The following is a 12,894-nucleotide window of genomic DNA, read 5'->3' on the forward strand; positions in this document are numbered from 1 at the left end:
TTTACATGGACTCCAAAACAAGATGATTGCAATTATTTAACTTAAAAACTAAGCAAAAATCCACATATTTTGGTTTTAACTTTTATTGTATGTTTAAGTATATTATCCCAACTATCTTCCATTTCATAGAGAGTTTTAACATTTTGCATTAAAATCTTCTTCTTTCGGCTGCCCCCATTAGGGGGCACCACAGCGGATCATCGGTCTCCACACCCCCCCCGTCCTCTACATCCGCCTCTTTTAAACCAACTACAGTGGAACCCGGTTATCTCGCCCTCGGTTACCTCGACAACCCTATTAAGTCGACGTTTTTGAAGTGGAACCGCCAAATTCTCTTTTCTAAGCATTTTTTATCGGTTATGTAAATTTGCCATTTAACATCGGTTATCTCGGTGCAGCCGCAGAAGAACTCGCGAAAGTGGCGGAAAAATCAAGCCTTACAGCTGCTACAGGTGTTGTATTGTATACTGGTGAATCTCTGCTGTTAGTTAGTGCACACATGCCTTTTGTTGTTAAATGTTATGCGATGAACGGGAGGCGAAAGCCGCGCTTGGTGGCGCGGAACGTGAGATGAGCAGCAAAAGCATAGAATGAACACCGGCAGGATCGGGGGGAATCCGCGGTGCGCTTTGGGAAGAAAAGAGCAGCCGTTGAGAGAGTGCCGGTGGGAAGGCACGTACCGGGATACACATGAGCGATAACAACGACCGCCGTGAACCAACATATACCAACAATAACGGACAGTGAGAGTGTGGAAGTTTAAATAGGAGCTGGTGATGATGATAAACGAGCACCATATGTGCGCGATTGAAGCGGAGCTTCAGAGAAAGCGGCCGAGAAAACACCTGACACGCCGAAGTGATTGTGTGGGTTGGGTTTTAAGAGTGGTTTGGTTTCTTCTTTCAGAGTGGATTGAGAAATCCAGCCATTATCGGGTTAAAATCATCCCACTTCCTCGTTTAAAGTTTTTCAGGGCATCATGACCTGGTTGAACCAGTAAGTCGGTTAACTGTCGGGTATTAATATCTGATGTTAAAAGATGGTAATTTTGTGCTTATTTCTCTGTAATTAGGAAGTAAGGAACTGAGAGCCGTTGTAGTGGGCTGTCTTACCAGGGCTGTCTTACTGGGCTGCTGTCTTGCCGGGCTGTCTTACCAGGGTGTCTTCTTGCTGGGCTGCCTTTTTGGTTGCTTTGCTGTTTTGCTGGGCTGTGTAGCTGTTTGGTTGCTTCGCTGCCTGGCCTATATGTTTATATATATATATATATATATATATATATATATATATATATATATATATATATATATATATATATATATATATATATATATATATATATATATATATATATATATATATATATATATATATATATATATATATATATATATATATATATATATATATATATATATATATATATATATATATATATATATATATATATATATATATATATATATACGTATATATATATATATATATATATATATATATATATATATATATATATATATATATATATATATATATATATATATACGTATATATATATACGTATATATATATATATATATATATATATATATATATATATATATATATATACGTATATATATATATATATATATATATATATATATATATATATATATATATATATATGTATATGTATGTTTATCTGAAGACCTGGATGCTACCCAACAGCCAGCGGCATGCTAAGAGGTCATGTGATTATTTTATGAGGTGTATTGAATGGAATTGACTCCCGGTCAGGGAACCAACCCGAGCCATTAGGGTTGCACAAGCCAGTGCACTCTTAGTGCCGGTCCCAAGCCTGGATAAATGGGGAGGGATGCGTTAGGAAGGGCATCCAGCATAAAAACATGTGCCAAATCGAACATGCGGGTCATGAATACTGATGATCTGCGGTGGCGACCCAAAACATCCCAAACCATCTAGAGATTATTTTATGAGGTGTATTGAATGGAATTGACTCGGTCAGGAACCAACCCCAGCCATTAGGGTTGCACAAGCCAGTGCACTCTTAGTGCCGGTCCCAAGCCTGGATAAATGGGGAGGGATGCGTTAGGAAGGGCATCCAGCATAAAAACATGTGCCAAATCGAACATGCGGATCATGAATACTGATGATCTGCGGTGGCGACCCCTAATGGGAGAAGCCGAAAGAAAGATTGAATGGAATTGACATGGTGGTGGTTTGCTTCAGTGTGCAATGGTCGACAGGTGGGATTGTGGTGTCGTATAAGTGCACGTGTGTTTGCTGTGGATAGTAGATCATTAGAGTAAAAGGTCCCCAGCCCTGGAGTCCAAGCATTCTTGTGTGGTATATGATGTATGGTGTTATGTAATTTTAATAGTTCTTAATCAACTGTGTGTATTATACCTCTATCTCTTGTCCTGACTCAGCTGTAGACGAACCTGGGTGCCTTGTGCATGTCTTTATAAAGGGTTATCCCCGGTAACTGGGACCCCGGGGTGGCGTAGTCGGTTTCTACTAGTAACATTCTTAAATCTTGTTCATATATTTTATTGTCAGTCTTCTATGTCCTAAGTTTCTCGATTTACGTGAACAAATTGGACGTGCCGGTGCCTCATTAAAAATATTGCTGTGCTAAGAAACATGTTGTCTATATCTAATGCAGAGAAGCTCGTCCATGCATTCATGACCTCCAGACTGGACTATTGTAATGCATTACTAGGTGGTTGTTCTGCATCATTAATAAACAAGCTACCGTAAGTCCAGAACGCAGCAGCCAGAGTTCTCACAAGGTCGAGAAAATATGATCATATAACCCCAATCTTATCATCCTGGTTTAGAGACAGTGGCATTGAGTAAAAGACAGGAGGTGGAGCTGGAGGTAGCAGAGCTGAAGATGTTAAGGTTTTCATTGGAAGTGATAAGGATGGACAGGATTAGAAATTAGTTTATTAGCGGGACAGCGCATGTAAGACGTTTTGGAGACAAGGTGAGGGAGGCGAGATTAAGATGGTTTGGACACGTGCATAGGAGGGACATGATTTATATCGGTAGGAGAATGCTGAGGATGGAGCCACCAGGAAGGAGGAAAAGAGGAAGGCCAAGGAGGAGGTTCATGGATGTGGTGAAGGAAGACATGCAGGTAGTTGGTGTGACAGAGGCAGATGTAGAGGACAGGGGTGTGTGGAGACGGATGATCCGCTGTGGCGACCCCTAAAGTCGAAAAAAGAAGAAAACACCCAATCTTATCATCCCTACACTGGCTACCTGTTAAGTTTCAAATCAAATACAAACTACTGCTATTTACAAAACACTAAATGATTTGGCTCCATGTATCTATCCAGTCTTCTAACACGCTACAATATATCACGCTCCCTGAGATCTTAAAACTCAGGACTTCTAGTAGTTCCTAGAATAGCAAAGTCCACTAAAGGTGGTAGATCATTCTCACATTTAGCTCGAAACTTTGGAATAGTCTTCCTGACAGTGTTCTGGGCTTAGACACACTCTCCCAGTTTAAGTGCAGATTAGAAATGTATCTTCTTAGCAAGTCCTGCACATAACATATCACATATCATAACCTTGTGCTCCAGTACATCTGATCACATGCACATTATCAACTTGTGCTTGTTAATATCATGAACAGCAGCTATGCTAATTCCTCTCCACTGCTTCTCTTTCCCTACCCATCCCTAGGCATTCTGAGCTTGCACCAGCTCCAGTCACGTCCCACCTCATGAAGATTATGGACCTTTAAATAAGTAGATGCTGACCCCGCAAACATCCCAAACCATCTAGAGATTATTTTATGAGGTGTATTGAATGGAATTGACTCCCGGTCAGGGAACCAACCCCAGCCATTAGGGTTGCACAAGCCAGTGCACTCTTAGTGCCGGTCCCAAGCCTGGATAAATGGGGAGGGATGCGTTAGGAAGGGCATCCAGCATAAAAACATGTGCCAAATCGAACATGCGGATCATGAATACTGATGATCTGCGGTGGCGACCCCTAATGGGAGAAGCCGAAAGAAAGATTGAATGGAATTGACATGGTGGTGGTTTGCTTCAGTGTGCAATGGTCGACAGGTGGGATTGTGGTGTCGTATAAGTGCACGTGTGTTTGCTGTGGATAGTAGATCATTAGAGTAAAAGGTCCCCAGCCCTGGAGTCCAAGCATTCTTGTGTGGTATATGATGTATGGTGTTATGTAATTTTAATAGTTCTTAATCAACTGTGTGTATTATACCTCTATCTCTTGTCCTGACTCAGCTGTAGACGAACCTGGGTGCCTTGTGCATGTCTTTATAAAGGGTTATCCCCGGTAACTGGGACCCCGGGGTGGCGTAGTCGGTTTCTACTAGTAACATTCTTAAATCTTGTTCATATATTTTATTGTCAGTCTTCTATGTCCTAAGTTTCTCGATTTACGTGAACAAATTGGACGTGCCGGTGCCTCATTAAAAATATTGCTGTGCTAAGAAACATGTTGTCTATATCTAATGCAGAGAAGCTCGTCCATGCATTCATGACCTCCAGACTGGACTATTGTAATGCATTACTAGGTGGTTGTTCTGCATCATTAATAAACAAGCTACCGTAAGTCCAGAACGCAGCAGCCAGAGTTCTCACAAGGTCGAGAAAATATGATCATATAACCCCAATCTTATCATCCTGGTTTAGAGACAGTGGCATTGAGTAAAAGACAGGAGGTGGAGCTGGAGGTAGCAGAGCTGAAGATGTTAAGGTTTTCATTGGAAGTGATAAGGATGGACAGGATTAGAAATTAGTTTATTAGCGGGACAGCACATGTAAGACGTTTTGGAGACAAGGTGAGGGAGGCGAGATTAAGATGGTTTGGACACGTGCATAGGAGGGACATGATTTATATCGGTAGGAGAATGCTGAGGATGGAGCCACCAGGAAGGAGGAAAAGAGGAAGGCCAAGGAGGAGGTTCATGGATGTGGTGAAGGAAGACATGCAGGTAGTTGGTGTGACAGAGGCAGATGTAGAGGACAGGGGTGTGTGGAGACGGATGATCCGCTGTGGCGACCCCTAAAGTCGAAAAAAGAAGAAAACACCCAATCTTATCATCCCTACACTGGCTACCTGTTAAGTTTCAAATCAAATACAAACTACTGCTATTTACAAAACACTAAATGATTTGGCTCCCATGTATCTATCCAGTCTTCTAACACGCTACAATATATCACGCTCCCTGAGATCTTAAAACTCAGGACTTCTAGTAGTTCCTAGAATAGCAAAGTCCACTAAAGGTGGTAGATCATTCTCACATTTAGCTCCGAAACTTTGGAATAGTCTTCCTGACAGTGTTCTGGGCTTAGACACACTCTCCCAGTTTAAGTGCAGATTAGAAACGTATCTTCTTAGCAAGTCCTGCACATAACATATCACATATCATAACCTTGTGCTCCAGTACATCTGATCACATGCACATTATCAACTTGTGCTTGTTAATATCATGAACAGCAGCTACGCTAATTCCTCTCCACTGCTTCTCTTTCCCTACCCATCCCTAGGCATTCTGAGCTTGCACCAGCTCCAGTCACGTCCCACCTCATGAAGATTATGGACCTTTAAATAAGTAGATGCTGACCCCGCAAACATCCCAAACCATCTAGAGATGTACCAGCACCATTTGGATCCCACTTCATGTGGAGTTTTGAAATTGGCCCTCATTGAGTGGCATGGAGAAGCTGGTAATGATTGCAAATGTTGAGCTATTTTATGAGTTGCTCAGTAGCTCCTGGTTCCATAATCTCAAATGACTGTAAAAGACTGTAGAAAGAACATTACTTATTATCTTACATTCCAGTGTACATGTTGGTTCTCACTCTCCAGTGTTCTGTATTTTTTTAAAGATTTATAATCACACTCTTGATATCACCCAAATGAGGATGGGTTCTCTTTTGAGTCTGGTTCCTCTCAAGGTTTCTTCCTCATAACATCTAAGGGAGTTTTTCCTTGTCACAGTCGCCATGGCTGCTTACCAGGGATAAATACATATACTTCACCTTAACTGTTAAATTCTGTAAAGCTGCTTTGAGATGTCCTTCAAGAAAAGCGCTAAGGAAATAAACTTGACTTGATTATATGGGGTCACACTACAATTACTCACTGAGAACAGATGTACTACAGTCCCTGACAAAAGTATTGTCGCTTGTGTACAAATTGACCTGAAGTGCCGCTGAAATAATTTTCTAATCAAGATTTTTTTACAAGAAATAGCTCATTTTAATCCCAACAGCTTTTGTAATAATGTTTCAGTGCAAAACGAAACTGTCAAAAAGTATTCTAATATTCACAGCTTGGTAAAGCCCATTGAGTCCATTTTTGCAAAGACATAAGTGTTGTTGCCTTGTCATATGAGCTTCACCTGTGACTAATAATGGATCAATTAGGTCTCAGGTGTGTAAAAAAAGAACCCCAGTACACTAGACCTTCACATCAACTGCAACTAGACCTCTGCAAACATGCCTAAGATTCACCCTGAGACTAAAGTTTTGATTATCAAGAGGCTGAAGACCAGATCCACTGCTGATGTGGCAGACACCTTCAATGTGTCTCAGCATCAAGTACAGAGGATAAAAAAAAAAATTTGAAGAGACTGGAGACATTCTTGACAAGCCCAGGTCAGGCAGACCCCGCAAGACAACTGCTCAAGAGGACTGTTTGTTGGCTCAAAAATCCAAGGCCATCCCATTTTTCACTGCAGCAGAGCTCCACGAGACCTAGTCACCTGAAGTCCCAGTGTCAACCAGAACAGTTTGTCGGATTCTGTCTCGAAATGGCCTCCATGTTCAAATCAGTGCCCAAAAGCCAGCACTAAACAAAAGACAATTAAAAAAACGTGTGGCATTAGCCAAGGCCCACAGACTGCTAAAAGGATGGACGCTGGAAAAGTGTCAGAAGGTGGATTTTTCAGATTAATCTTCTGTTGAATTACACCACAGTCGCCGCAAATATTGCAGGAGCCCTACTGGGGTCCGCATGGATCCGAGATTCACCAAGAAAACAGTGAAGTTTGGTGGTGGAAAAATCATGGTCTGGGGTTACATCCAGTATGGGGGTGTGCGAGAGATCTGCAGGGTGGAAGGCAACATCAAAAGTCTAAAATACCAAGAAATCTTAGCTACCTCTTATATTCCCAACCATAAAAGAGGCCAGATTCTGCAGCAGGAAGGTGCTCCATCGCATACTTCCATCTCCACATCAAAATTCCTCAAGGCGAAGAAGATCAAGATGCTCCAGGATTGGCCAGCCCAGTCACCAGACATGAACATGTGGGGTAGGATGAAAGAGGAAGCATGGAAGACGAAACCAAAGAATATTGATGAACTCTGGGAGGCATGCAAGACTGCTTTCTTTGCTATTCCTGATGACTTTATCAATAAATTGTATGAATCCTTGCCAAACCGCATGGGTGCAGTCCTTCAAGCTCATGGAAGCCATACAAGATATTAAATTTGGATCTCAGAGCCCCACTACTTCATTTGATGACATATTTTTGTATTTGCAGTAAATTTGTTCAATTTCTGTATAGGCGACAAAACTTTTGTCTTGCCAAAATTTGACCTTTCTGTCTTGATTAAATGATAAATCTTTTTTTAGTGAAACTAATTTATTTCAGTGCATTAAACATCATTTGGGAGGGTTTTAGCTTTTCATATGAGCTATTTCTAACATCAATTGATTTATTAAAAGTCAGGTTAATAGCAGGTGTTTCTACAAAATAGATAAGCTACAAGACTTTTGTCAGGGACTGTATAAGGAATTTATTCATTTATGAAGAATTAAGCATTAGTTTTGCTGGATTATATACATTTTTTCTCTTGATCATTTTTATTTTTTTACACATATCTCCAAACTCTGGTCACTGCTCTCATAAACTAGAGAGATTGCAAGATTGGGTAATTTTATGCCAAAGTTTCTCAAAACACTGTGCACAAAATGTTTCACTGTTTTCTCTATGGTTCATATCATCAACCAGAACTTGTATATCAGGAAACTACAAAAAAATCAGCATATTTTGTATGCTGTATGTATAAATGTAGTACAACAGAAACTGCTATGCTCGCTTATTTATACTAGTTAAAGAGGGTGTGTTGAAATGGGACACACACTTCGAGAGAAAAGCAGATGTAATTCATGATTCAACTTGAACAAGATTTAACAAGAAAAATTCAGAGCGTTTTAAATATTTGTATTTCTACAGTTAACATTTTGCTTTAAAATCTTTATTTGGCTGCTCCCATTATAGGGCGCCACAGCGGATCATCCGTCTCCATGCCCTTCTGTCTTCTACATCTGCCTCTTTCAAACCAACTACCTGCATGTCTTCCTTTACCACATCCATAAACCTTTTTCTTGGCCTTCATCTTTTTCTCCTTTCTGGGGGCTCCATCCTCAGCATTCTCCTACTGTTATACCCCATGTCCCTCTTCCCTCCATCTCCTCACCTCTCTCACTTGGTCTTTTTTTATTTTTTTTACCTGATCTCATAAACAAGAGATTGCAAGATTGAGTAATTTCATGCCAAAGTTTCTCAAAACACTGTGCACAAAATGTTTCAATGTTTTTACTATGGTTCATATCATCAACCAGAACTTATATATCAGGGAAAAAAGCTACTTTTTTTTTTTTTACTGTTTTAACACAAATCACAAACATTTATGTGCCAAACTTTGAGTGAGTCAACCGCAAGTCTTTTTTCTCCAAATGACAGAGCATGAAATTGGTTGACTTTCTAAGGAAAATTCACATTAATTGGCATGGTTCATACAGACTCCCTAGTGATGTTCCACAGGGCTCAGTGTTGAGTCCCTTCTCTTCTCACTCTGTACAGACACTCTTAGTAAGGTAAAACAAACATAACCTTTTGTACTGCTGTCATACAACTATAAGGAAGTGTCGGTTTATGAGTAAGCTATTGTTAGTGACTATCACAAATTACAGATAAGGAACATATCATATAGATTGTATCATGTATTATAACTGATTATTTTTCCTCAGAGTTTGATAAAAAATTTCTTTGGAGTTGAAATCTTTTAAGCTAATTTAGGTCAATGTTCACTGTAAAAAGTGAAATCTAAGTCAGATAAAATATCTTGAATTAGGGCAAGTTATACTTGTTTCTTGTCTGACAAGATATTTCTCCTAACCAGGCAGTTTTATGTTAGAACATTTAACTTATTTCAAGCTTTTCTATCCTATATTTTCTTTATAAGATATTATACCTTGTCAGTGATATTTTATTACTAGTTCTGAGTATCTTAATGCTTAAAAAAAGATTTATTAGAATTATAAAGCTTTTTGATTAATAATGACAAGTACAAAACTGCTTTGAGGAAGTAATGATTTCTTATTTTAAGCATTTTCATCTTCATCTCTTCACATATTAAAGACAGATTATAGCCAAACATCATTTCATTTGCGTGCGCATGTGTGTGTCTTTGTCTGGGGGTTTGTTTGTGTTTTGGGGGGGGGGTGTTTGTTCTTTGTTGTTTAAAAAGGAAAAATGGAGAATTTCTGTTTACATTTTTGTATCTGTGATTGTTGATTTTTCAATAAAAAGAATTGTTAAAAAAAAAAAAAAAAGATGTCGCACTTTAGCTCAATTGACCTTGTTCGCGTGTATTACTCTCTTCTCTTATGAGCCCTTCTGCAAAAATGAGCTTATTAAAGAAAAGAAAAGTGGATAGTGAGCGCCGAGTGTTTAACAAAGTATTTTCAGTATTTCGCTGAAGTCCGATCAAAGGCTGTATGCCTAATATGCCAAGAAACTGTCGCGGTTTTTAAAGAGTACAATATCAGCCGTCACTTTTCACTTGTCCCCTGTCCCCACACCACAAGAAGTGCAATTGGAACTGATCGGTCTTCAGTCTGACTCCGTCTTAAAGGAGAAGTTCAGCTCTCTTTAAAACTGAATGACTTTTATGCTTCACTTAACGAAGCCAAGTTTCCAAACCTCCGGAAGACTTTGTTTGGTTGTTGATATTTTTTGGCACTTGATGAAACTAAATTTGTGTTTTTCTGCTGTGTTTATTCAACTGAAATTTAATAAATGAATCATTAATGTAATTAATGCATTTGGAAAACAATTTGTAATATGAGCCTTGCCCATTCATGCTTTGCACATGTTACAGGCCAAATCTCTAATGTAATACATACATACATGCATACACATTTTATATATATATATATATATATATATATATATATATATATATATATATATATATATATATATACATATACATATATCCTGGTCCAGCCCTCTGTCAAATTTTAGAACCCATTGTGGCCCGTGAGTCAAAACGTTTGCCCACCCCTGCTCTAGGGGGTCCGCGGCGGTACTACAGGGGTGTCGCTAATTAAGGTTGAATCACAAGTAATTTTTGGTTAAAAAAATAAACATGGGTAAAAACATCAAATATAAAATATTTATTAAATTTTAATTTATTTAATGTATTACATGAAACATATAATTATTACATTAAAACTCTATTCAAATTAAAGCTGAAGGTCATGTTAATGTATAATAGTCCACCTTAGAGTAAAAGAAAAATGTATGAAACTGCAAATCTATGAAAATAAGACAACTGTAAAAAACGTTATAAACTGTGATTTTAATTGCAAAATATATGTTTATGATGCATAAATCTTTTTAAAAGTTAAATATATGAAAATATACCGACAATGATACATGTACAACATAGTTTTAATTGTCTTAATACAATATAGCTAGTGTAGTTTGACTGGTTTTTATTAATATCAGTGGATATGTTTGACACATTTAGTATCAGGGGGCCGTGCCACATGTCACTATCGCCTAAGGGGTCCTTGACCTGAAATATGTTGAAGAACCCTGATTTTAAATGTAGTTAAATGCAATACTTTAAACAAACTTAAGTAAAAATAAAATTACAGATTTTAAAATCACACAAAAAACTACTCAATTACAGTAACACAAGTAAATGTAGATAGATGTAGCATGCAGACTGCTAATGAGATCAGTTTAATACTGATTCAGAAACAAGTAAACAAATTTCTGCTCTTTAAGTCTGTTTTGATCATAGTGACTAACACATGCTCCGGAAGGCTGCAGCTGATGATGACTTCAGCACCTTGACAGAATCACTGACCACACAAGGTGCATGGGCTGCTCAGGACCTGAGTTTGTAATTAAGTTTGTAAGTTAAGTTTGTAGTAACATGGAAAGTGTGTTCTATCTTCAACTTACGACCATTCGACTTTACGACCACAATCGCTAGCCGTAGCGTACGACAGTGCGTACCAGCTTCCGGCATCATTTTTACAGTACTGTACATATAGCCTACTCTACTTACGACTAAATCGTGTTACGACCGGTCTGTCGGAACCAATCGTGGTCGTAAGTCGACGACTACCTGTAATTATTTCCTTATCTCTGTAAGAAATTCTGTGAGGAATGGATAGGATAGTTGATAACGGTTGCTAGTAAAAATGCATAAAACCTGCTTTATTAGACTGTTGAACAAAAATGAAACTAAATTGCAATGCTAGACTCAATGTTGTTGACAGGCATATGCCTAATATAGAGTTTCTCTACCAATACACTTACCAGTGTACTGTATATCATTAGACTATAATAAGTGTTAAAGCCTCTCAGTTTAATTTAGTTTTAGGCTGCTAAGACTACACCTGCTTCCTAAAGTTTAGAGCTTCACCACCCCTTATGATATCTCAAGGTACGAAATTATGTTAGTGGAGTGTGAATGTGGGAAACGTATCCTATGGGTGGACTTAGAACTTAATTAAATTAAATTAATTAAACTCATATCTCAGGCACCATAGGTTTGGGTGTGGGAAGGTCTATGTAGTGTTGCCACATAATTAAACATTATACATGTGGGTTGACTACCACAACTATTGTCTTGTCTGGTATATGTTTTGTTTCCTCAACTTGTGTGTTAAATCAGTTCTGCAGAAAAATGTATCCAGCACCCTGGGAGAAAGGAAAGACACAGACCAGACAGGTGGCACAAGTTTTTCTCTCTTCTTTCTTTCCAGAAATAGAAAAGACTTTATATACTACAAAAGAATGTTTGCAGCTCCTGTTTAATGTGTAAGCATTCATTAGTCTAAACTACATAGCTGATTTATAATATAACCTAAAATCTTTGTGTGTCAGCAAATGTGTAGGTGAGCTGGTTGAGAGTAGATAAGGTTCATGGGCCAACATGAAGGTTTGCTATCAACAGTTAGTTGGTTCTCAAAGCAGGATGCAGAGATTGTAACTAAGTGGCGCACTCATGTGGAGATAGCTACGTCCTTGGACAATGCAGAGTGAATACGGAGTATGCCAAAAGTCTATCATGAAAACCATGAAAAAACAGTTGCAGCTTTTATTAATTGGTTTAACACAAATCGCAAACATTTATGTACCAGCCTTGAAATGACTTAACCGGAAGTCTTTCCTGTCCAACCCCATGAGTTTTAAACTTTTTGATGCACCATAGATCTTCCTAAAGTTAGACTTTCTTTAGAAACTGTCATATAAGGATGGAGGGAATCCATATCTGGCCCATACATACTCCCCACTGGTGTGTTACAAGGCTCAGTACTGGGTCCCCTCCTTTTCCACCTTACACAAACACTATTCATGACATCATAACCTCATGGTTTACATACCACAGCTATACTGATGAAATGGAAATGGAAGATTTATTGCACTTTTACTGGATTCTTCCTGAAGGGAGGATCTACATCTACTCTGAAATATGCTACAGGACATAACTCCATTAGTGTCCCAATTCTTCCTACTCACTGCTGGGCCAATGAGCCCTAATTCTCATTCCTCTGCCACCTGCTGTTCAGTTATGATTTTGCAACATT

This window comes from Silurus meridionalis, chromosome 19 (genome assembly GCF_014805685.1).
Source record: "Silurus meridionalis isolate SWU-2019-XX chromosome 19, ASM1480568v1, whole genome shotgun sequence".
Taxonomy (NCBI): Eukaryota; Metazoa; Chordata; class Actinopteri; order Siluriformes; family Siluridae; genus Silurus; species Silurus meridionalis.